General features: G+C 40.2%; 1 pseudogene; it reads right to left on the reverse strand.

Annotated features, from left to right (window-relative positions):
* Positions 1 to 324: 324 nt before the first annotated feature.
* The window catches only part of LOC119512511, a 69,916-nt pseudogene continuing 46,157 nt past the window's right edge, over positions 325 to 24,083 (reverse strand).

Below are 24,083 nucleotides of genomic sequence, written 5' to 3' on the forward strand. Positions count from 1 at the left end.
AGGGAATTTTTAAAAAAATTCAAGCATAAAGTAATATTTCTTACGATTTTAGAAGCCCCTTGCCCCATACCAGAGATTTTGATATGCTTTATTAAAAATTATGGCTATCCTCTCAGACCTCCCATATACCAAGTTGGAAATCACTGGATTAAACTTTGAAAGTATGGATACGAAGACTAAGATTTTCTAAAGAAGGCATTGAAGCATGACGTGCACATCCTCTTGCAGAACAGCCTGCACATGACAGACCTGTGAGGTTGTTTAATGTAATGAAGACACACATTGCTCAGGGCTAAATGTCTCTTAATAAAAAGAGTCACTGTATTAAGAAATGTTTCTTCCCACAGCTCTGCATAGGGCATCCTTGACCTCCTTGTTCCTTAGGCTGTAAACAACAGGATTCAGCAGGGGAGTGATGATGGTGTAGGTCACCGAGAGAAGGAGGTCTTCTTCTACAGACTTTTCTGATTTGGGCTTGAGGTAGGCAATGGAGGCACAGCCATAGTGGACGATGACCACAGTGAGGTGGGAGGCGCAGGTGGCAAAGGCCTTCTTCCGGCCCTCAGCAGAGGCGATTTTGAGGATGGTGGAGATGATAAGTACATAGGAGATGAAGACTAGGCCCATAGTGACCAGGATCACAAATAAACTGACAACAAAATTGATTATCTCATTGATAGTGGTGTCGATGCAGGAGAGTTTCATGACAGGGAGGGTATCACAGAAGAAATGACCCACTATTCTGTGACAAAAGGGTAACGTAAATATTGATATCACCTGGACAGTTGCCAATGTCAGACCAATGCTAAAGGCTCCACACGTCAGCTGGACACACACCCTCTTACTCATGATGATGGTGTATCTCAGAGGGTTGCAGATGGCCACATAACGGTCGTACCCCATCACCATGAGCAGAAAGCAGTTGTTGATGGCCAAGCTGAGAAAGAAGAACATCTGGGTGGTACAGCCTGCCAGGGAGATTGGCTGGTTCTGGGCTATGAGACTGGAGAGCATTCGTGGAATGATGACCAGGGTGTACACAGTCTCTGAACTAGCCAGCATGCTCAGGAAGAAGTACATGGGAGTGTGGAGGTGACGGTCAACACGTATGATGGTCACGATGATGGCATTGCCAGCCAGTGTTAATGTGTACAGGATTAGAAAAACCACAAAGAGGATTAACTGGTGTTCATGGAAACTGGAGAATCCCAGGAAAATGAATTCAGTCACCTCTGTGATGTTCTTTCTCTGCATTCTTCAACATCAGTGTCTGAAAGTAATATAGGGATTCAACATGGAGAAATTTTCATCGTGACACAGACTCTACAACAGGGACAGAGAAACGGTATAAGAAACACCAAAATGAAGGAGTCCATTTCTTTTATCTGTAATCAGGAGGGTGCTAGCATAGGTAATCCTCCAGCCCCTTTTTGCTTTTGCTGTCTTCTTCATCTTCCCTTAAGCCTCTGGCCAAGTAATCACCAATATGTGAGACCACTGCAGCTGTTTTTTCAAAGTATCATCTTGAATATGTTGTTTTTGTAGAGCATGGATGAAAAGTCCTTTCTTTTAACAACATGCAAGCAGCAGTGGACCCTAACACATGCCAACCCAGCTTTGCCCCTATTTGTCTCCTAGGGAAAGTGGGAGTAGCTGGAGGTGAAAACAAATTCACTGACTTAGAATCACTGGTGGATAGATCTCAGAAAAACTTCTGGTAACAGTAAATAGGGAGAAGAATTATCTTCAGGGACAGTTTAATAGGAGTCAAATTGAGGTATTCTGGGCCCAGCTTGGATGGTCAGGTGAGAGAAGCCATCAGGAAAATTGCTATTTTTTTTTGGGAAAAGTATTAACAGGGATTTGAGGGTTTGGGGACAAGTAAACTAGAGAGAGGAGAGGAAATTGTCAGAAGGAGGAGGGCCAGCACCATGACAGGAGGCTGGACCTTGAATAAAAGAGAACCAATTTCTTTTTGGCAGAAGGAATTTTAAGAATGAAGAGTGTAAGATTTGATTTTCAACAGTTTGCTTGACTGTACTGTAATGTCAACTCCAAAGCCTCAAATCTTCATTTAAAGCTGAGATATATGCAACCTTCTGCCGGTGGTATTTGGGGAGAGGAGAGAATTGGGTGATGGCACAGTACAGAGAAAGGGCACCATGGGCTAGAGGTAAAATTCAGAGTGGGGAAGAAAAATCCCTTTCTAGTAAGGACTGGAAGAAACAAGGCCCTCTCCTGTTCCACCTCTCTCTCGCAAACACACATGACCTTTTCTAGAAGTTTGATGAGGGACTCTGGGATTGCTGCCATGTCAAATGATGGTTTGAGCCATCTTACTTCAAGAACAAGATAACTTCAGCAGGCTGGAAGATTTAGGGACATCTAGGTTGCTGTCACTCAAGTAAGAGCATTCTACACTGTGGGTCTTCTAGACACTACTCCATCAAAGAAAATAAAGAGGCAAAAGTTTCAACAAGAAATGAGGGGTCACTAATCATTGAAGTAATTCACATTAAAAGACCATTGAGATACCAATTGGCTAGGCAAAAAATTAAAGAGATTGACAATGGAATTCTAATTAGCTTTTAAGAAAAGGTGGGATAGAGCAATGGAGCTGTGGTTATTTAAAGTTAACTTAATCAAAACTAAATAAAATAAAAAATTCAGTTCTTCGGGTACCCTAGGCACATTTCAAGAGCTAAAAAGCCACGTGTGGCTAGTGGTTATCATACTAGACAGCGCAGATAAAAAACATTACCTTTGCTGGCTAAAGTTTTATTGTACCATGCTGTTCTCGGGTCTTGCCACGGACAAAACCTAGAATAAATCAAATACTAAAAGCAGCTATTTGGAGAACAGTAATACAGAATGCTTCCATATAGTTAAAAATACTTTTATGTATGTGTGTTGCATAAGAATGCTCACATATATTTGTATAGGCAAAAAAAAAAAAGTTTGAAAGTATTTACACCTGATCCTATGATGGACTAACTATTATGCTGAAGCTGTGCTGAGATTATAGGGAACTTTGACTTCTTACACTGCTATATTGAGAGCGATGAGAATGACACATTTAAAAATATTTTAATTTGAACATAAAATTATGACTCATCAATTGTTTGGAAAAATCAAGGAGGATGACAACTGAGAATAAATATTAAATTAAGCAAGAAGAAGCCCTTTATTGGCCACAGTATCAGTAGAGTCTTGGGCTGGAAAAACTGATTTCTGGGAGTAAATGAAGAAGAATTTTGTTAATATGTTATAGATGAGAACAATAGACTTTATGTGCCTTTTTCCTTTCTGATGAATCTATTATAACAACAACAACAACAACAACAACAAAGGATTAAGGAGATTTGGAAAATATAAAATTGGATTAGGTTAGGACTAAGAAAAAAATCCTTATTAGCTTTAAGGCCTGAAAAGTGCTGCTTTCACCCCAAATCAGCCACAGATTTGTTGTAAAAAGCTTGATGTAAATATGAATTTATTTTCTTTGAATAAGTTTTAAAGGCATTGGCAGTGTGGCTGATGACCTATCACATTCAGGGAAAGTGGACCAGGTATGTAGGCCCAGGAAAAAGGTGAGGAAGAAGTAACTTGCTTGTCTGTGCTGCACATTTGAACTGGGTTGAATGGATAGTCGGGGAAACAAACCCAAAAAGGTGGTCAGATCCAGACATGAGAAGGCACAGAACAGCCCTTCAAAACAATGTTCTTTCCATATTGTCCAGTATTTATTTAGAGGAAAGGCTGCGCATTGGTGGTGGGAAGGGTGAAGTAAGGCCGTTAGGTGGTGCTCTCATTTCTCCTTCCTGAGGAACTGCCTACACCATTTAGCAAAAGCAAAGAAACAAATAAAAGAGCCCTGTAGCAATTGGATTTCCCTCCCTAGATGGCACTTGAGTGAGCATCTATACCTCTTAGTGTGGACATCATCTGCTCACCCTGAGTTTTCCAAATATCCTTCCCAACCACATTACTTTCCCTGAGAGGAGGTCTGTTATGCATTTTCCCCCATTTTGTTATATTTCGGGGGATGTTTTAGCACTCCTAAAAGGAATTGAGGGCAATTACCTTGTTGTCCCATTTCTAAATCTGTCTGTTTTTGAGGTGCAAAAACAATCCAAGTTTGCTACTGTAGAGGAATTTATGGCTCAAATGGCAAATGCACAGTTGTTGATGTAAGAGATGGGAAAGTACAGGTTGTGGGGGTAAATTGCACTGTTAGTCTTTCTTGGTCTCCTTACAGTTTGACACAGAAGAAATAGGTAGTGGTGAATGCCAATGTTTGGCTTGGGAAGGGAGAAGAGGTACCAGAGGGTACCAAGGAGATGAAAAAGTATGAGGAGTGGGTGAATCACTTCTGTCAGGGGAGGTTGGCTGGGGTGAGTTCTCTGCAGTTAGAACATGCATCAGTGAACTTGAAGGCTATTTTGGCATCAGCTGGCTGCCTTTTCTCCCCCTGCTGTTTACTTTTTTGAGTCCCTACCCAGCCAGAAATAACTGGGCACAGTAGCAACAGCCTTATACCACCCAAATCTGGGCCTCTCAGTGTCTGAACCCTAAGGGTGGTTCTGTGTGAGCAACACACCAGTAGATAATCTTACAAACACGATATAGAACAGAAAGGAGCTTTCAAAATGATTTATAAGGTCCAGAAGGATAAAAACCCCGTGGGAGAGTAAGAACACTGAAATGTGCTCATGCATCAAAATCTTAGTCATGAAGCCAATATACCTACCGGAGGAAAAAAGAAAAATAAAGTGAAGGGGGAAAACAGTTTGAAGATGCCAAGGAAACACCATTTGCAAAGGGAAGAAATGACAAAAACCATGGATACTTAGAAATAATTAAAACTTTATAAGCAAAATCTGTGCCTAGAAACAGGATCTGTGTTTTTTAAAAAATGAAATATTCAGGGTAGGCTAAGCCCTTGTAATTATATTTTGTGTCGAAAGGAATTATGCAGTTTCAAAAAATCACCTGTGCCTTTTTTCCAGAGTTTCCTTCCTCCTTCTTTCTTCCCTCCCTCCTTCCCTTCCTTTCATTTGAAAATAAAGTAGACGTAAGTTGCTAGGGATGGAGGAGTTGACTGCTTAAGAAACTGGTGATTATATGAACTATCTGAATAAATAAGAATGATGACTTTTCTTTGGAATAGCTGCCTCTTCAGACCCAAAAGAGTTCACCCACCTTCTTGAACCTGTGGAATCTTTCTGTACTGTTTTCTGGTTTTAAAGCATATCAGGCAATTGTGACTTATTTACAAAAGATCACTGCAATGCCAAGAATTGATTGTCAATCTTTGTTAAAAGAAATATGAGCATTTTCGTGGCTTTTGAAGTTCAGCCCTTTTAGGTTCAAGGTCAGCCTTATTAGATTATTAGGTCACTTACATTTCACTGGAGTCTGAATGAAGCACAAGGTGACAGGTTCACACTGAGCTCCTCTGACCCTGTTGCTTTTGCCTTCAGGGGAGCTGCCCCTTTAAACTCTACCATTTGGAAGGAACTCTCAGAGGAGAAGTTTCTTGTCTAGCTCTTGTCTCCTGGGTTCATTTGCCAAGAGAGTTACGTCATCCCGTGGGTCTATGTGGAATTAGAAACAGAAATGAGCCAAGGGATGTCATTACAAATGGATAGCACAAACAATGCTGGGAAACTTTGCTCTCACATAGCCTGGAACTTACTTTTCTTCTAAGGAAAATAATAGCTCAACTCAGATAAAGATGTGTTCAATATCACACAGCACCAGCTTTTCTTCTTTTCAAACCCTATGTTTTTCCTTGTTTAGTTACTATTAGTGACAATGCACCTGTATAAAAGTTAATGTGTGTCTTTCCGTGTATGTTCAAAGAGCTTATCTCATTTCTCCTAGTAGCAGGGGACATGCATGGGTTTGGTTAGGTAAGGAATAGGTTTGGGGGCAAGGACTGAAAATGGAGCATGAATATTTCTTTTTTATTTGTAGGCATATACCAAGACATGCATGCAGATGATTTACACCTTTATGCAATCATCATCACTCACATCCTCTTTATCACCAAAGCTAACACTCACTGAGCACTTAAAATGTGCCAGAACATGTACTAAATAAGTGCTTTGTACGTATTATCACATCTAATCCTCACAAGAACCCCATGAGGCTACAATGAGGAAAGAAGCTGCTGCAGAAGCTACAGCTTTAGTTGAGGGTAGAGCATTTGCCTTTGGCCTTTCACTCTAGACTCAACTGTATGAACCCCTCATAGATTGTGGGACTCAATGCAATAATACATCAGCACCATTATAATATAACGACCTTGTGGTTGTATGTGACATGATGGATATGCCTTTCACCACTGCTCCAACTGTATGATGGTGCCTCCGGGCATCTCCCATATTGGACTCAGAGAAGAATAACCACAGCCAGACTAAGCATAAATGGAAAATTCTGGAACCCAATGGAGTTTAGTTTATAAGTTAATTAGCTATTTAAGCCAGTCGAGGTAAGGATTAAAGGTGACCCAGGTCACATTTCACTTTTCTTTCTGTTCTTTGAATTGTTTTGGACACCTACTCTTTCTAAACAACAGAAAGTCCCATGACTACCTAAAACGTCTCCACATTGCTCAATTCCACATTGGCCCTCTCTAGTACAGATAAGAGAAAACATGCTTCATTCTCACCCAAACTCAAGCCTTACTTAAGACATATTCCCGCTCAAGGAGACTGCGTTGCTGTCAGCTTAGACTCCTCTACAGAATTTTCCATGTAAAACCCACGGAGAACTACAAGCCTTCTCATCCAGGAAAATTCCTTCATGGACTTTTCTGGTAAATTCAGTACTGGAGCCAGAAAATGAGGCTAATGCTTCTGTTTTTCCATAGCCACACAAATAAGAGCCAGATCCTTACTTCTACAAGACAGAAGCTCAAAAAATGCTTTTCTTATTAGAGATGATTCCTGGTTTTAGCCACTCGTACATCTTGTGTTCTCTTCATTCCCTAGGTTCTGCCAACCTGAGCCACAAGTGTGGAGAGGGTGGCAATATCAAGGTCTTTGACACTGAATCACTCCTTAGTCATGTTCCTAGGCCATCATGCCTTCTAAGTCTTTCCATTTTGCTTATAGGTTCTGAATGACTCAAGTAGTTTCCTCTGTGACTTTTGCTCCTTTCTTTATTGTGACAGTCCTGTACCCAAAAATGATGTTAAACTGAAGCTTTTTTTTTCAGTTTTGAATGAGTCATTAATATAATAGATATCATATGATAAAAATAGTATGATGCAGATGCAGACTCATATGAAGAATTTACATAGGAAATGATTAAGATCCAGCTCTATGGGGTGATGTCATCAACATGGTGATGCAAACAGCTACTGAAAACTTCTCTCCAGAGATTCAATGGAAAAAAGGACAATTCTGAATTGTTTGAAATTCTGGAAGAGGATATAGCCTGGAGAAGGACCCTGCAGATGCTGTATTGAAGAAAGAGAAGAATATCAGGTAGGAATATTCCATCCCAGACCAGCTGGTCTTCTCCCCTCCCTCTCACTTGGTCTCATGTGGGAAAGGCACAGAATCAGCAGATGGGACCCCTCCCACCATGGACACAGACTATAAAATTTCTCACAGCAGTGAAATGTACCCCCGTCCCCACTTGAAGACCCAGGGGACAGTGGAGGACATTTCAAGGCCCAGGTCAGTGAGGGACAAAGAGACTGAGAAAACATGGACAGACACTGTGCTTCCAGCCCTGGGTCTGAAAGCTCTTCCCCAACCCTTGAGGAAAGCAGCAGCCAGCAGCTGTTTCCTTGCCTGGGGTCGATTGGAGTACTGGGTAAGCTGAGGGAATCCTTTGCCACAGGTGGAGCCCCACATCAAGCCATATTTTGACTGGCAAAGTGAGGGCATAGGAATCCTGCAGTTTCAGCTCACCTGTGTAGATGCAGCCCGGGCTCTGAGGCAAAGCATCTTCTGAGGTCAAGTTACTGAACAGTGCCATCTGCTGAACAGTATGGAAGGTACAAGGGAATTGAAAAACTTTTAAAAAGATGCTTCATACCCTTTATTAGGGCCACACGAGCTTACATTCCCTGTATGGAAATCAGACCTTGTTTTGCTGAGAAATGCAGAAGACCCACTGTTAAAGCACGGCTCTACAATAGATGATGGATGATAGATAGGGAGGGAAGGATGGAGGGATGGAGAGAGGGAGGGAAAGAAATAAATGGTGGTGTGACAGGATGTCAGGGTATCAGGGGAGGGGGGTCGGGATATGATGGAGTTCTATGTATGGGGTTTGTACTGTTTTCACAACTCTTCCTGTAAGATTGAATTTATTTCAAAATAAAATCTATTAAATTAAAAAAAAAAAAAGCAGGGCCCTAAAACAAACCCAGGTCTTGCTGGCTGGCAGAAAGCAGAGCATCACCAGAAGCCAGCAGATTTGTATTATCACACATGGTGAACTTGCTGGAGTACACAGTGCCTACCTCCCATCCCTGTGGCAGGCCATGGTGGTCGCCTCATTTTAGGGGGAAGACTGGGGGCACAGAACCAATCTGACAACTGGCCAGCAAGAGAGAGGAAAGACAGTGATCAAAGACAACCAACAAGAAAACCCTAGAAAAAGAAAGAAAACAACTTCCAGAATAAACTAATCAAGAAAATCAGATGCCTAGACAGCCACACCAGGAAACACGAAGATATGGCCCAAAGGAAAAAACTAACACCTCAACTGAGAGTCAGGAGTTGAAACAACTAATTAAAGATGTTCAAACAAATTTACTAAATCAAATCAAGTTGAAAGAAAATGTGATGAAAGAGATGAAGGATATAAAGAAGACACTGGGTTACTCTAAGGAAGAATTTGTAAACTTGAAAAAACAAATGGCAGAACTTATGGGAATGAAAAGCATAATAGAAGAGATGAAAAACAATGGAGACACACAACAGCAGACTTGGAGGGGCAGAAGAAAGGATTACTGAACTAGAGGACAGGATGTCTGAAATCCTACACACAAAAGAATAGGTAGGGTAGAGAATGGAAAAGTATGAGCAGGGTCTCAGGGAACAGAAGGACAACATGAAGTGTGTGAATATACGTGTTATAGGTGTCCCAGAAGGAGAAGACAAGGGAAAAGGGATAGAAAGAATAAGAGAGGAAATAATGAAAATTTCCCAACTTTTATGAAAGACATGAAATTACAGGTCCAAGAAGGGCAGTGCACCCCAAACAGAATTAATCCAAATAGATCTACTCCAAGACACTTACTAATCAGATTTTCAAAAGTCAAAGACAAAGAAATAATTCTGAAAACAGCAAGAGAAAAGCAATCTATCACATACAAGGAAAGCTCAATAAGACTAAGTGCAGAACTTTCAGCAGGAACCATGGAGGTGAGAAGGCAGTGGTATGATATATTCAAGATACTGAAAGAGAAAAACAGCCAACCAAGAATTCTGTATCTGGCAAAGCTGTCCTTCAAAAATGAGGGAGAGTTTAAAATAATTACAGACAAATAGACACTGAGAGAATTCGTGAACAGGAGACCTCTTCTACAAGAAATACTAAAAGGAGTGCTACAGACATATAGGAAAAGACAGGAGAGAGAGGTTTGAAGAAGAGTATAGAAATGAAGACATCAGGAGATAGAGGGTAGAGATCAGGCATTTGATGCTGAAGGTGTATAGAATGTTCAAGAGGACTGTTTGCATAGATCCAGAATGGATAGCACAATAATATGTGATGGTAGCACAATATTGTAAGCACACTGAACAAAGATGATTGTGAATATGGTTGAAAAAGGAAGCTTAGAGGTAGGTATAACACTAGAAGGAAAGATAGACAATAAAGACTGGAACGGTATAAGTTAGTGAAACCTAGAGTGGTCAATGATAGTGATTAAATGTACAAATAAAATAATGTTTTTACGTGAGGGAGAACAAATGAATGCCAACTTTGCAAGGTGTTGAAAATGGGATGGTATTGAGGAAAAATGCAATGAATGCAAACCAGAGTCTATAGTTAACAGTAGCATTGTAATATGCTTCTGTTGATTGTAACAAAGACAATACACCAAAGCTAAATGTCTATAAAAGGGGAATATAGGGTGAGGTATGGAACTCTTGGCACTGGTGATGTTGTCTGAACTTTTTATTTTATTTTATTTTATTTTTTCTTTCATTTTTTTGCCATCATTTTCTTCTTTTTTTCTTTTTTCTCTTCTTCCTCTTTCTTTGCAAAGAAATAGAAATGTCCTCATATAGAATGTGGTTCTTAATGTGTAGCTGTGTGATTATACTGGGAAAGGTGTTTTAAAAGTTTGACTTCTATGTGAGACCAAAGGAAGGGTCTATATGCAAAATCTGTATTTCTGCTGCACACTATATAATTGAACTTCTATGGTCAGTTTATTCAAACACCATAATTACATGGAACTTTGAATAAGGAGTGAGAACTGTTTAGTTAGTGTGAAGACCTAACACATCCCAGGAGTAATTTGGGCAGAGAATAAAAATGTATATGCAAAGCCCCGTTAAGGGACTGGGGAAAGATGTGAAAATATTAAATTTCCCCACCTGGTGAATTACTGATATTTTTACAAGCATTGGGGACTGTCACTTTAGAAGGCCAAGTCCTCAATCTTGGGGCTTGCCCTTATGAAGCTTATTACTGCAAAGGAGAAGTTAAGCCTACTTATAATTGTGCTTAAGAGTCATCCCCAGAGGATGGAATGTTTTTAGGTGTTCTTTTTTACTTTTATTTTTATTTCTTTTAGAATAAGGAAAATGTTCAAAGATTGATTCTGGTGATGAATGCACAGTTATATGATGGTACTGGGAATAACTGATTGTACACTGTGGATGATTGTAGGGTATATGAAAATACCTCAATAAAACTGTATTCAAAAAAGAGAGCCAACCCCAGAGAACCTCTTTTGTTGCTCAGTTGTGGCCTCTCTCTTTAAGCCACCATGGCAGGTAAACTCACTGCCCTCCCCTCTGTGTGGGACATGAATCCCAGGGGTGTAAATCTCCCTGACAACATGGGACATGACTCCCAAGGATGAGCCTGGACTTGGAATTGAGGGATTGAGAAAGACTTCTTTACCAAAATGGGGAAGAGAAATGAAACAAACTAAAGTTTCAGTGGCTGAGAGTTTCAAATGAAGTTGAGAAGACATCCTGGAGGTTATTCTTATGTGTTACATAGATATCCCTTTTAAGTTTTTAGTGATTGGAATAGCCTGAAGGAAATACCTGAAACTGTTGAACTGCCACCCAGTAGCCTTGATTCTTGAAGATGATTGTATAACTGTATAGCTTACACTGTGTGACTGTGTGATTGTGAAAACCTTGTGGCTCACACTCCCTTTATCCAGGTATGGACAGATGAGTAGAAAAATGGGGGCAAAAAATAAATTAATAATAAGGAAGGATGGGAGTGGGTGGGATGTTTTGGTTCTTCTTTTTTACTTCAATTTTTATTCTTATTCTACTTTTTACAGTAATGAAAATGTTCAAAAATTAATTGTAGTTATGAATGCACAACTACATAATGGTGCTGTGAACAATTGATTGTACATTTTGGATGATTGCATGGTATGTGAATATATCTCAATAAAATTGAATTAAAAAGAAAAGAACCAGCTCTATGACTCTTGTATCCTTAGTCCAGAACAAGGTAGACAGTATGGGGATGGGGAAGAATTGTGTGTAGAGACTTCTTTCAAGAGAGGTGTTGCTTTGCTATGAGGGAATACTGGGTCATGTCCCTGCCATATTGAGAGGATGAGTGGCAGTTTTTCTACTGTTTTCATCTCAAGCCAATTGAGGGGGTTACTATGGAATCACTCAGAGACCCTAAAATATGCCCCTTTCTATTGTGAGATTCAGGGGACTTGAGAAAGCTAAAGCCACTATGGAAACAGGAAAGTGGTGCCTGCATTAAGTTCAGCCTGAACTCCTAGAATTAGTCAGGACAAGGGATGCATGAATGTTTCTTTTGGATGAGGTATGGGCCACATATAAGAAAAAACTGACAGGTGGTCTTCTTGAGTTCTGTTCAAAGAGCCATCTCAAGGAGCAGAGGGATCCCAAGAGGAAGAAACTAAACACTAGATCCTAAGGCCATGGAAGAAGTTAAAATAATCAAGAATAAATGATATCTGTAACTCAGGTGGGTTGGAGGGTGGGTGGGGTAGGTTATCAAATTGAAATAAAAGAAAGCCTAAAGATGTGAGGCATGGACTACAACACAGGCTGATTATTGTTAGGAAGAATTTTGATGACACAGACTGATATGAATATGAACTCCAAGGAGGAAAGCACCATGTTAATTTCACTCAATATCGTATTTTCAGCATCTGGCATAATGTCTGGTGTAGAGTAAATGCTTAATAAACAGTCAAATGAATGAATGACATCACTTGAGAGTACCACTTGCCTCATCCATGAAAACTGTTTTAGCATTGGCAGAGGGGGCTGTCAAACTAAAGCAAATAGCCTACCATTGGGCTCTAACACAATGTTAGGGCTTGTTGGTGGAAATATTGTTATACAATAATAGTTCTTTCTAGTACTCATAGTATAAGTTTACGGAAAAAGTGGTTAACATTAAGAAACCATAAAGCAAGCCTTAAATCATCAGATGGCAATTGGAATCTAAACATTTCCCGCATTGCTAAAATCCTTGTCTAGCCAACTTGATGTCCTGAATGGTTTCTACCTCACCAGAGATGAGACTGAAATGCTCTTAAGAAGCTCCTGCAGCTCCATTTAAGTACCTCAACAAATCTGGCCAGGTCCTAGCTGCTCCTCACTCCCCCAAACTCATTACTGCATTACAGATACCAGATACTTCCTTGTATCTGGTGCCTGGCTCTTTGCCCATCCTGGCTGATTGGACTCATGGGTTTGAAATAACCACTTTGGTTATCATTCTGAAGCTGTCCCGGATGCTGTTTTTCTGATTTCTCTTTCAGATTTCCCTCATGCTCTATAATCTTTTGTCAAAGCCTGTCTTATATCCCATACAGAACTCAAATCCCCTTCTTGATCCTTGTTTCTCTAGGAGGATAACTCATACCTGTTGGGGTTGTGCTGGGCACTGAGCTCCATGGTTTTCATAATAATGAAAATAAATACTAATGACCATTATTTTAGTTTTATAATTAGAAAGCCAGTTGATGTGCTGAGTCATACCGGAATTGTACACAGGAAGGTAGGTAGGGACCAGGTTATGGATGTCAATTTAAATTACATTCTGGATGAAATGGGGATTCATGAAAAGGTTTCAAACAAGGGATTCACACAAGTAGTATTCGGAATATAGTATTTTCTTGATGACTTCAACACAGTATTATGAATGTCAAACATTGTATGGTACCACTGGGATTCCTTTTTTTTTCTTTTCTTTTCTTTTTTTTCTTTGAGAAATAAAGGCACATTCATCCTTACATGAAATGATCCCAGACTACTATACATTTTTACATTTTTAGGTCTCATTCCTGCTTCTTCTGGTTTTCCCCCTGTTTCATTACCTGCTGTCAGATTTTCCACTATTGCTTGCTTATCTCATTACAGTTATCTCCCTGGTATCACCTCAGACTTCCTTTTGATTGGTTTGTAGCTGGAAATCCATGTAGAAAGATTTCTATTGAAATTCAGCACAAATTTTGAATTGTTAATAAGAAGATTGCTTGTAGCTTTGAAGTGTTGCTGCTGGCTTTGTGTTCTCTTTGAGTACTCTGACTTTGGGATGGGTCTAAAAGTTTACCTCCCCAAGTTTTATAAACTGGTATTTCTGGATAATAAAATGCCAATTACCAAATAAATATATGTATAAGAAAGTGTTTAGGACTATGACAATCGTGAAACAAATGCAGATGGCATAATACAATATTTTATTAGGCAAACATAGAGACAGGAAATTCAAAAAACAAAGAGCTACATACATCAAATCTGGTGTCCAGTTGCCTTGAGCAGATCACTTAGATCTCGCTTATTTCATTTTCAAGTGTTCTTGTTGGTTCAAGAACTCAGACCCACACCAGGGGCTTGATGATGACATGTCCTTTCACATTATAGTTCAGAACCTGTCAGTCCAGAGCATTAGGATTGAACGGGGAACTCTGATGCACTAATAGGATCTCTTCTGGAACAACACAGAGTCGTATAGGTACAATTCCCCAATCTTTCCCACAAAAGATTGGCCCTTATTAGATCTTCCCCATAGGGATCCTGTTCCTTTCCCAGGACAATCATGGATTTAGCCCCCACAGAGTATCTCTGCTCAGACCCTTCCTCACCAAGGGTTTCCCATTGACCCAGAATATGGTAATGCCCAAGGAGGACCCCCAGCTGGAACAGGTGTGCACTGGGGCAGGGAACTCCTCTGAAACTTAGGGGTAAACTTTAATTCTTCCAATATATAGAACATACTTTCCAAAATTAAAATTTTTTTTTCCCATTATCCTTGCCCTGGGTGTCGTAGGAGAAGAGGCTGTATGTACAAGAGAAGGCACTATAGGCTTAAAAACACAAGGTAAAGTTCTGCAGAGGATTCTCCAGTTGTGTGATCAAGATCATTTGGTTACTACAAGATTCTCTAGGAAACACAAACACCTTCCATTTAGGTCCGGGGGATAAAGAAACAAATACAATGAAATTCACCGTAAATGCAGTCAAAAATAACACAGATTCCACCTCTTTTCTCACCCATGCTCCTTGACCACCCCCTGATCTCCCTTCATATCTGTTTAAAGGTTTCAAGGAGACTGATGAGGCCACAGAACCAAAGCAGCAGCTTGTCCATGTTCTTGGCCAGGGCCTGTTACAACAGCGATGGTGACCAGGAGGAGGGTAGCAGACAGTAGTGTCTGTGTCCACTCAGCTCCTGAGATTCGCTGCCTAAAACTCAGGCTTTCCAGGGTTTCTATAGGCCTATGAGTGAGAATGTGAGATGGAGAGCACCAATAATGTGAATGATTTTCCAGGCCTGGTCCACAGTGTCAGTCATGGAAGCTGCTGATGGGGAAGGAAGGCCAAGGCCCTGGGCTGGGAAAGCAACGAGAGTCATATATCAGATGCCTGGAACTCCAGAGTTCCAAACTCCTGTGACCCAGATGGTGGGGTTGGGGTCAAGTGCTAAGGAAGAGAGTGGTTATAGGGTTGTAGGATTATGGATGGCTTGAGGGCTGGGCTTCCACGTCAGGAGTGCCTCATTCCGGTCCCCGGGGGACCCTATGTCTGATGGCCCTGGTCCTCCACCAGGAGCTCCTCAGGCATCAGGAGAGCCTCCTCCAGCCCAGGCCTCTTGCAGGTTGTGGAACAAGGGCTTTTACTTCCTTCCTTTTAAAGGTCGGTGAAGGAGTCTTTTGTTTGCAGGAGATTCTGGAATTTTGCTTTCTGCTGTCCCTTCACCTTTGACTAATTCAGTATTGAGTAATATGCCCAGGCCATTGGTAGGGGGAAAGAAGGAATTGGAATATACATTTTCTGTCCCCCTGAAACTTAGTATTTTTCTATTACTATTACTCAACTTTTTTTTCTTCTTTTGAGACTCATGGTGTTTCCTTATCGTCTATTTTCCCACTTCTCTTTGTGCCCTATTTTCCTGGTGACCTGGCCATTAGTCTTTGCAATGTCAACATCTCATTCCGTTTTTTTCTCCTCTTCTTTGTGGTCTAAGCTGTCAAGAATGGATTTACATCCGTCTTTGGTGATGACACAATTAATGTATTACACTCACATTTATTCTTTTTTTAAAAATATTTTTATTAAATCAACTTTGTTAATTATACTATATATATTCTACACATACTTTTATTTTCATATGTTTTATCTGATAGAATTGTATTAAAGTCTCCCAAAACAACTAGATTTCTGTGTTTGTCATTGAATTTCTGACAGCATCTGCTTTATAAATATTGCTACTAAGTTATTTGGCAGATAAAGTTCATATCTGTTATATCTTTGTACTGCATAGTGTTCTTTTAATTCAATTTTATTGAGATATATTCACATACCATACAGTCATCCAAAATGTACAATCAACTATTCACAGTACAATCATATTGTTGTGCATTCATCACCACAATCAATTTTTGAACATTTTCATTACTCCTTCATTTATTCTTAATATTGTCAAAGAAAAAACTGCACCAGACATTGTTAACCAAGCAAGGATGACTTCATTCGGGGGCTGCTATAGCAGAGGAGAGAGAGAAAAACTCAACTCCGAGGAAACAAAGGATGACCAGCTTTTTAAGGGCTGGGAGTAGGTTTAAGGAAAATAAACTAAAAGGGTAAAAGTAAAGGGGTTTGATCATTGGGTGGGGTGAGTGATTTACTAAGGTTAGATTTAGGGTAAGGGATTTGCTGAGGTTGTGATTAAGGCCACTTCATTCAGAATGTTTTCCTTTGTAGTAAGTAGGATGCCCGGAGTTTGTAAAGGCTGAGAGAGAAGAGGAGGGAGGGAAGGGACTACATAATTAGGAGCCTCTCAGGAGCCTGGGTAGTGGGGGTAAGAGGGAGAGAGGATGGGCAGGTTGGGGTGAGTTTGATATTTAGAATAGTTAGTATCTGAAGTTGTCTTTTCTCCTTTTCTTTCCCTGCAGTCCGAGTTGTTTTTTGCTGCAGTCCCACAGCTGAAAGATTAGTTTCAAGGAGTCAGGATGGGGAAGAGAGTAAGCAGGGGCATGCAAGGAGTAAGGCTGGCAGCTTGGTAGAGAAAGAAAACAGCCTTGGTCAATATCCAAGCACTGTGCTAGGTGTTGAGGATTCAGTGGTGATTTACTTTGGTACAACCCAGTGACTTTCACCTCCATTCCGTCTGCTACCACTGGAAATGCCACACGTCATTAGCCACCACTCCAGCCTGCTCTGCCTCTAAGATATCAGACTGAAGTTCTTTCTAACCACATTTTTTCCTCTCTTCCATTACCTAAATTCTATGGACTCTTTGTTCTTTTCCTATTGCCCAGTCTCTTGTTCCTTCTTCTGTCAGTTCACCCCAGACCTTACAATTAGCCTATCCACACAATAACTGCTACCAAGAATTCCCTTTCTCTTATTCACATTGTCCTTCTAATTCCCAGCTCTGGACAGTTTCCATTCTGTAGTTTTTCCTAAGTGGACTCCCAGGTTCTAAAGCCTTACGTGGCTTGTTGGACCATAATGGTTAATGTTGGGGGTGGGATTGTATATCCTCTTGCCTCCTGAATTAAATGCAGAGTCTTCAGACTGGAAGCTATTTACTGTCTGTCTCAGACCTGGCCTTAACCTTGTAAACAAGTGCTATCCTCCAGTCCAACACCTTTAATTGTCATTCCTTACAAACACCTGGGTTTCCTGATTTCATTACTTCTATTCATTGCCTTCTTTCTGACTTGAATTTCTTTCCTATCCATCTCTGTTTCTCTAAATCCTGACTATTCTTTAAAATTGATCTCAAAAATAATCTTTTTATGAAGAGTTTCCTGATCATCCCTGTGCCGGGTTTGGATGTATTATGTCCCCCCAAGCACCATGTTCTTTGATGCATCTTGTAGGGGCAGACGTATTAATGTTGATTAGATTGGAAGCTTTTGATTAAGTATTTCCATGGAGATGTGACCTACCCAACTGTGAGTGACACCTTTGATTAGGGTGTGACCTCTTGATTGAATGTTTCCTTGGAGGTGTGGACCCGTCCATTCAGGGTGTGTCTTGACTTAATCATCTTGAGTCATATAAAAGAGTTCACAGACAGAAGGCCCTCAGAGCATCCAAAAGTGACAGTCTGGAGAGTGCTGCAGCTTTCAGAGACATTTTGAAGAAGGCCATGGAAAGCTGACGCTGACATTTTGGAGAATGCCATTTTGAAACACAACCTGGGATCAAGCAGATGCCAGCCACGTGCCTTCCCAGCTAACAGAGGTTTTCCAGATGCCAATGGCATTTCTCCAGTGAAGGTACCCTATTGATGATGCCTACCTTGGACATTTTATGGCCTTAAGACTAACTTAGTAACCAAATAAACCCCCTTTATAAAAGCCAATCCATTTCTGGTGTTTTGCAAAATGGCAGCATTAGCAAACTGGAACAGTCCCAATTAGACACAATTTCCACCTCTTTTGAACTTTCCACAAGGGTTAAAATAAAACACTAAACCTCAGTTTCTTCCTTTCCAAAGCAAGGATAAAGACAATCTACCTCATAGTGCTATTTTGAGGATAAGTGAGATATTATAATACATATAAAGTGCATGAAACAATGTTTGAAACTTAATAAAATATTACCATTGCCTGTCTCATATTATAAATATTTGTATATTTATCTCTTCTCCTCTCCAAATAGAAGGTTCCATGAAGGAGGTTATTAAGTTTTATTTAAATTTGAGTCATGTATTTTACTTAACAATTTTTTTTCTTCAGATGAAAGGAGATGAGTATATATTTTTGAATTAAAAGGATTCAAGGAGGAGAGGCCTTTTTACACAGAACAGTCAATTAGCAATAAAAAGTAGAATTCAATTGAGTAATATGAGCAGGCAGTGAAGGAGGTATGAGCTAGAGGTAACCTCTACTGGAAACCCAGGTATGTGCAATTCCCTTTCCCAGATGTTAATTAACGAGTGTCATAAAATTCAGAGAACACAGAGTTCACCAGCTGCCTATTTTCCATCATGAATTAACTGATTATCATTCTGTTAACAAAAAATGGTTTGGAGATAAGTATGGAAGCGCCTTTTCTAATGGGAGTTGAGGCAGTGTAGCTGGCCTGAGGGATGAGTGAGTCTGGAAAAGTTGGAGATGAGGGGTTTTAATCTGCTGTTTGGGCCAAGCGTCTATAGTTGGGCATGGAAATGGTGTATTCAGATACTGTGAAAAGGCAAGCCTGGTTGGAAAGTAGGAGTCATAGTAGAATGTGAAAAGGTGAGGGAGGGTAGGACCTGATTCTGTTCTTTGCTTTCCTTCTCTGGAATAAATTTCCTAGGCCTTGAAGCTTCAGGAGTCATCCAGGAGGGAACTGCAGATTCTTTCCTTTGCAGAAAGAGAGGCTCTGACTTCAGGATATAGGAAAATGAATCCTGGATCTTCATAACTGTGTGGGGCCCTCAAGGTGAGCCAATCCCCACTGTTGCTGAGAGGTTCCTGGGTGCCTGCCTGCCAGTGGGAGCTCAGGTAGGGGTGGTGGCTCCTGTCTGGGTGGTTCTGGAAGTAGTGGAGGTGGAAGAGGAAAGATGACCGAGTATTGGTAGGAGCAGGGCCGCCACTGTGCCTGAAATAGAGAAAGTTTTCCTTCAGAGGGCATTGAGGAAGGGGGCATTGGCAGTGCCAGAGAGAAGGACTGATATGAATCCAGACCAGGAAAAAGGCAGAGATGTGAGATATAACTAAAAATTACCAGAAGCGTTAAAGAACACCTTCAAGCTACTTTTTAAGGCCTTGGGTATTTGTGGAAGACAGAAATGTCACAATAACCACCAGGGAAGCCTGAATAAGAAGAGTTTGAAGTAGAGCATGAGGTAGAACGGTATTTGGGTGCTAATAAAGAATTTTTTGCCATATGTTCTGATAACCATAAGGAAGCTTAGGAGCATTTATTTGTGATAATGTTAAATTTTTACCTGAGTCCTGTGATCCTGGAAAACAATGAAGGTTAAGAAATCCCCCAACCTTTGTTTTCCAGAAAATGGCTGACTGCAAAAAACCATCCTTCCTCCTATGACTGAGATAAGACTCAGGGATCCTCCCTTGTTTACCCATGAGGAGGCAGGACACAGCCCCTCCACATTCCCCTTCTTTGCCTCATAAATGATTAGCTGAATCACTCACCACCATTGACCAATTGGAACAAATGCCTGCTAACTGAATGTTGGTTAAAATTGTCTCCTTCCTCCAGACCCATGAACTTTAAGGGCACCTCCCAGAAAATAAGCTGCTTCAGCACAAAATGTCGTGAGATCTACTATCTGATCAGGCCAAAATTTCATCCCACCTTCCTATACCCAGTTCTTTCTGCTCTATACAAATAAAGCAAAATGCTTTTTGCCAAACTCTTGAGATGCTTGTGGGCCATAGGCTCAGAGCATTCTCCCTATTGCAGTAGTCCCCTCCCCCCTTTGAAATAATATTTCCAAATAAAGTCACTCCTTACCAAGTCTGGATTTGTTTTTTGACTTGAAATTTGTAACAGAGGGAAGGAGGCAATGGAGACATCAAGAGTAACTGATTATATTCCCTGATGTGCAGCTGTAGAAAATCGAAGGTACACAATCCTAGGCCAATGGCAGGGTCTTGAGGCCAAGGAAGAAAGTACAAAGATGATATATATTTTAATTAGAAAAGTTGTAGGCTTAAAGAAAAATCACCCAGAAAGTACATAATTCCTATATAACCTCCTCACACAGTTTTTCCTATTATTAACACTTTGCATCACCACTATCCATTACCCAAACTATTCCGTCACCCCAAACAGAAACTCTATATCAATTAAGCATTAACTTCCCATTCCTTATTCCCATCCTGGACCCTGGTACCCTGTATTCTAGTTTCTGTCTCTCTTAATTTGCATATTCTAATTATTTCATATCATTGAGATCATACCACATTTGTCTTTTTGTTCTGGCTTATTTTAGTCAACAGAAATGAGGTTTTAAACAAAATAAAAAATGTATAGAATATGGAACCAAATTAGCTTTTGCTCCAAATTTTTGATTGTACATGATTTAGAAAATAATGATGCTGCTAGGGCAGATAGGACAATTGAGAGGAAGTTCATTTGGAGGAGGGTGAGGGTAGGTGATAAGTTTGGTTTCCAAAATGTTAAATTTGAAATGATAGTGTGATAGTGGAGCATTTGAAATATGTGAGTGCCACTAGGGATTAGAAATATAGGCCTTAGAGAAATCAACATATAAATGATGATGAAACAGTAATGGATTATTTCTTTCAGTGGAAGAGAGAAGAGGGAAAAGTTCAGGGAACTAAGCACTGACTTGAGGGAGCTTTCACCTTAGTGGGGTTGGAGGGAAGAGAGGAGTCAAGAAAGGGGACAAAAATTAACATTGAGCAGAGAAGGACAGTGTGTGTAATGTCATGGAAACCAAGTTGCAGTAAGTTTCCAGGGAGCAGTGTCCAGTGGTATTAAATGCATCAGAGATATCTAAGTGGAAAGGATGCTGGATTTAGCAATAAAAACTTCATTGGTGACCTTTAAAAGGGCAATTTCAGTAAAGTGAGCATGATTACAGCAGATGACAGTGGGAGAAAGATGAAGGGAGTCTGTCACCCAAGGTTCAGTAAATGTGACAAGGAAAAGAAAGGAGAAAACCTAAGTTTTCTATAGGTGACTCAGAATCTGTATATATTTCCCACATAGATTGTAGAGTGTTTCTTCTTGACAAAGAGGCTATTGCATCTCTGCTTCCTGCCCCATAACATTTTACCCCAAAACACAGGAAAAAATCAGTGTACACCTGAGATTATGACTGACCTTCTTACCAAAGATTCTGTATTAGACTGTAAATGCCAGGCCCTTGGCTGCTGCTAGATTCTTCCCTTTCCAAGTCTAGTGCAGTCACAATTGACCTAACATTTTCTAGGTCCTGGAAATACACGGGAGTCTTTCCTTGATCTGAGCTCTCTCCTAATTGTAGGGTTCATTTATAAAAGAAAATCCCTTGATAAGTGTGTCATGTTCCACTTTTGTATCAGTCACAAATTTAGACCATATTCCCTCACTGAAATCTCATATCTGAATCCAGAATTCAACTGAAACTACTCTTTTTGCAATGTCACAACATCTTTTTCTCAGTCTTTTTATTTATCTCTATTTCTAAATTATCACTAATTTATTTTTAGATTACTCACTTTCATATTTTTTAAATAAAATTTATTTTTTATTGGAGTCCACTGATCATAATCACCCTATGGAGGTGAAGGAGAGTTAGCTGGGGGTGGATTTCATACAGGAGGCAATATTTGAACTCAGTCTGGAAAGAAGAATAAAAACTTGCTTTTTGATACAGGAAGGAAGGGCATCGTAAACAGTTGGAGAGTACAGGAAGCCAGTGTGCAAGCCACGTAGGTGTATTTAGGAACATGCAAAAAGGGCACAAAGTACAGAATGCTTCAAGCTACATAAAGCACTTTGAATTTTATTCTTTTGTTTGGGAATATTTTGAAGGATTTTAGAAGGAAGGGAGAAATGATCGGAAATTCATGTAAAATAAGGAACTGTGGCAGGAGTGAGGCAATTCAGGGTCATTAACCAGAAGCCTATGGTAAGACTTATAAGAATTCATTCCCCATTGTTATCTCATATATTCTGTCCTCAAGTGCTTTTTGTTCTAGGAATGACCCCTCATGCATTTGTGCTTTTCACACTCTGTCTTGTCTATCAAAATCAGAGGTGAGGGACAACAGAAAGAGAGGATGGGTGGTCTCAGGTTTCTGCTTTGGGCAATCTAGTGGCCAGTGGGTGGTAAGAAACAGCCTCTTTGAGGAAGTGGCATTTACGCTGAGATGGTTGCTAATAGAAATATACACAAGCATATAGACAATTTAAGAAGCAGAAGTTTCCTCAGGAGCCAACCACCATAACTTTCTCAGTCATGAGAAAGGGGGCTCTTGTGATATGAGAAGAGGAAGGGAGGAACTCAAAGTATATACTATTCAAAGTGTATATACCGTTTTTTGTTAGAGCAGTCTTTGTAGGTTTGTTACACATTCCCATATTGCTGGTTGAATGTAACTATAATTTTTAAAAAATTGCTAATAAAGAAATAGATTTCTGAACTTTAAGAAACTTATATTTGTTTAACACACGTATTGATGCTCTACCTCCTGCAAGGAAAGCTCTACTCCAGGCAACCTTAATCTTTGCTTTGCAAGAAAAAAAGAAAGAAGCAAGATTTTAAAACTTGAGAACAGAAAAGCACCAGAGCTAGTTGAGGATGACACTTGCTGCTGCAAAGAACTTACTACAAAATCTTAATGTAGCTTAACATTGTGGAAATTTATTTCTTGCTCATGTGAAATCTAACTGCCTCTTCCTGAATGGCCTCCTCCAAACGGTGATTCAAGGGGCCCTATATTATGATTCTTCCATCCTCAGGGCCTCATAGTTCCTTTGTTCAATTTTTCTGCTTCCAGATGAAGAATGGAGGAAGGGCAATGAAACTGACTTTCCTGCCTTTTACCTATGATGGCCTAGAAGTGGTATGTTTCATTTCTGTTCCCTTTCGATTGGTGAGAGCTTCCTGTGGCTGCTTAGAAGCAAGATCACTGGGAATTGCAGTCTGGGCTGGGCTGCTTCTTTTCAACAATTCTATACTCTGGAAAGGAGGCACAAATTGTTGGTGGAGGGCTAGCCAGTTGTTTTTGTCATAGAATCCTATTATCTTTAGAGTAAATCTTGGAGTTTTAACTAGGTTCATAATAATCCTATTCTTAAAATCAATTTTTAGGGAAATTTCATTAAATACTTCTTCTACCATATGGAATAGTCTTTGCTATCTGAGTTTCATTTTTTTAAAGCTACTGCAATTGTCACATTTTCCTTTGGCGGTGCCTTTTGGAAGTGAAAAATCATCGTGGTTTTGGATAGATCTGGATGTTCTTCTGGACCAATATGGATGATTAGTGTTTTGGTCAGAAGTAGAAACACCTCTTTTGTAGAGAGGGTAAAGGCAGAGAAAGAGAAAGAGAGAGAGAGAGAAAGGACACTTTCAGTAGAAGGAGTGGAGAGACAACGGAAAGCCAATTAAGATAAACTTGACCTTCTCTGGAAACCCAAATGTGAGCTTATCTGCCAAGAGTGAGGTGTGCTGGGTGAGATACAGCTTGCAGATAGGGAAAGTAGGAAAATTGAAACAGTTCTGTGAGAAATGTGACAGAAGGTTAGGGATGGGAGGTTGGATGGAACATAGGCATGCAAGAAGTAAGTGAAAGGATTGACGAACAGCTACACTTAGGACTCAGTTGTCAACTGACTGCTGTAGGTGCACCCACGAAACAGCTTCATCATTTTGGACATCTGTGTTTGCATGGGGCCAGTGTTGTAGGAATGAACAACCAAAAAATATTGTTCCATATTTAC

The sequence above is a fragment of the Choloepus didactylus genome, chromosome 2 (genome assembly GCF_015220235.1).
Source record: "Choloepus didactylus isolate mChoDid1 chromosome 2, mChoDid1.pri, whole genome shotgun sequence".
Lineage (NCBI taxonomy): Eukaryota > Metazoa > Chordata > Mammalia > Pilosa > Megalonychidae > Choloepus > Choloepus didactylus.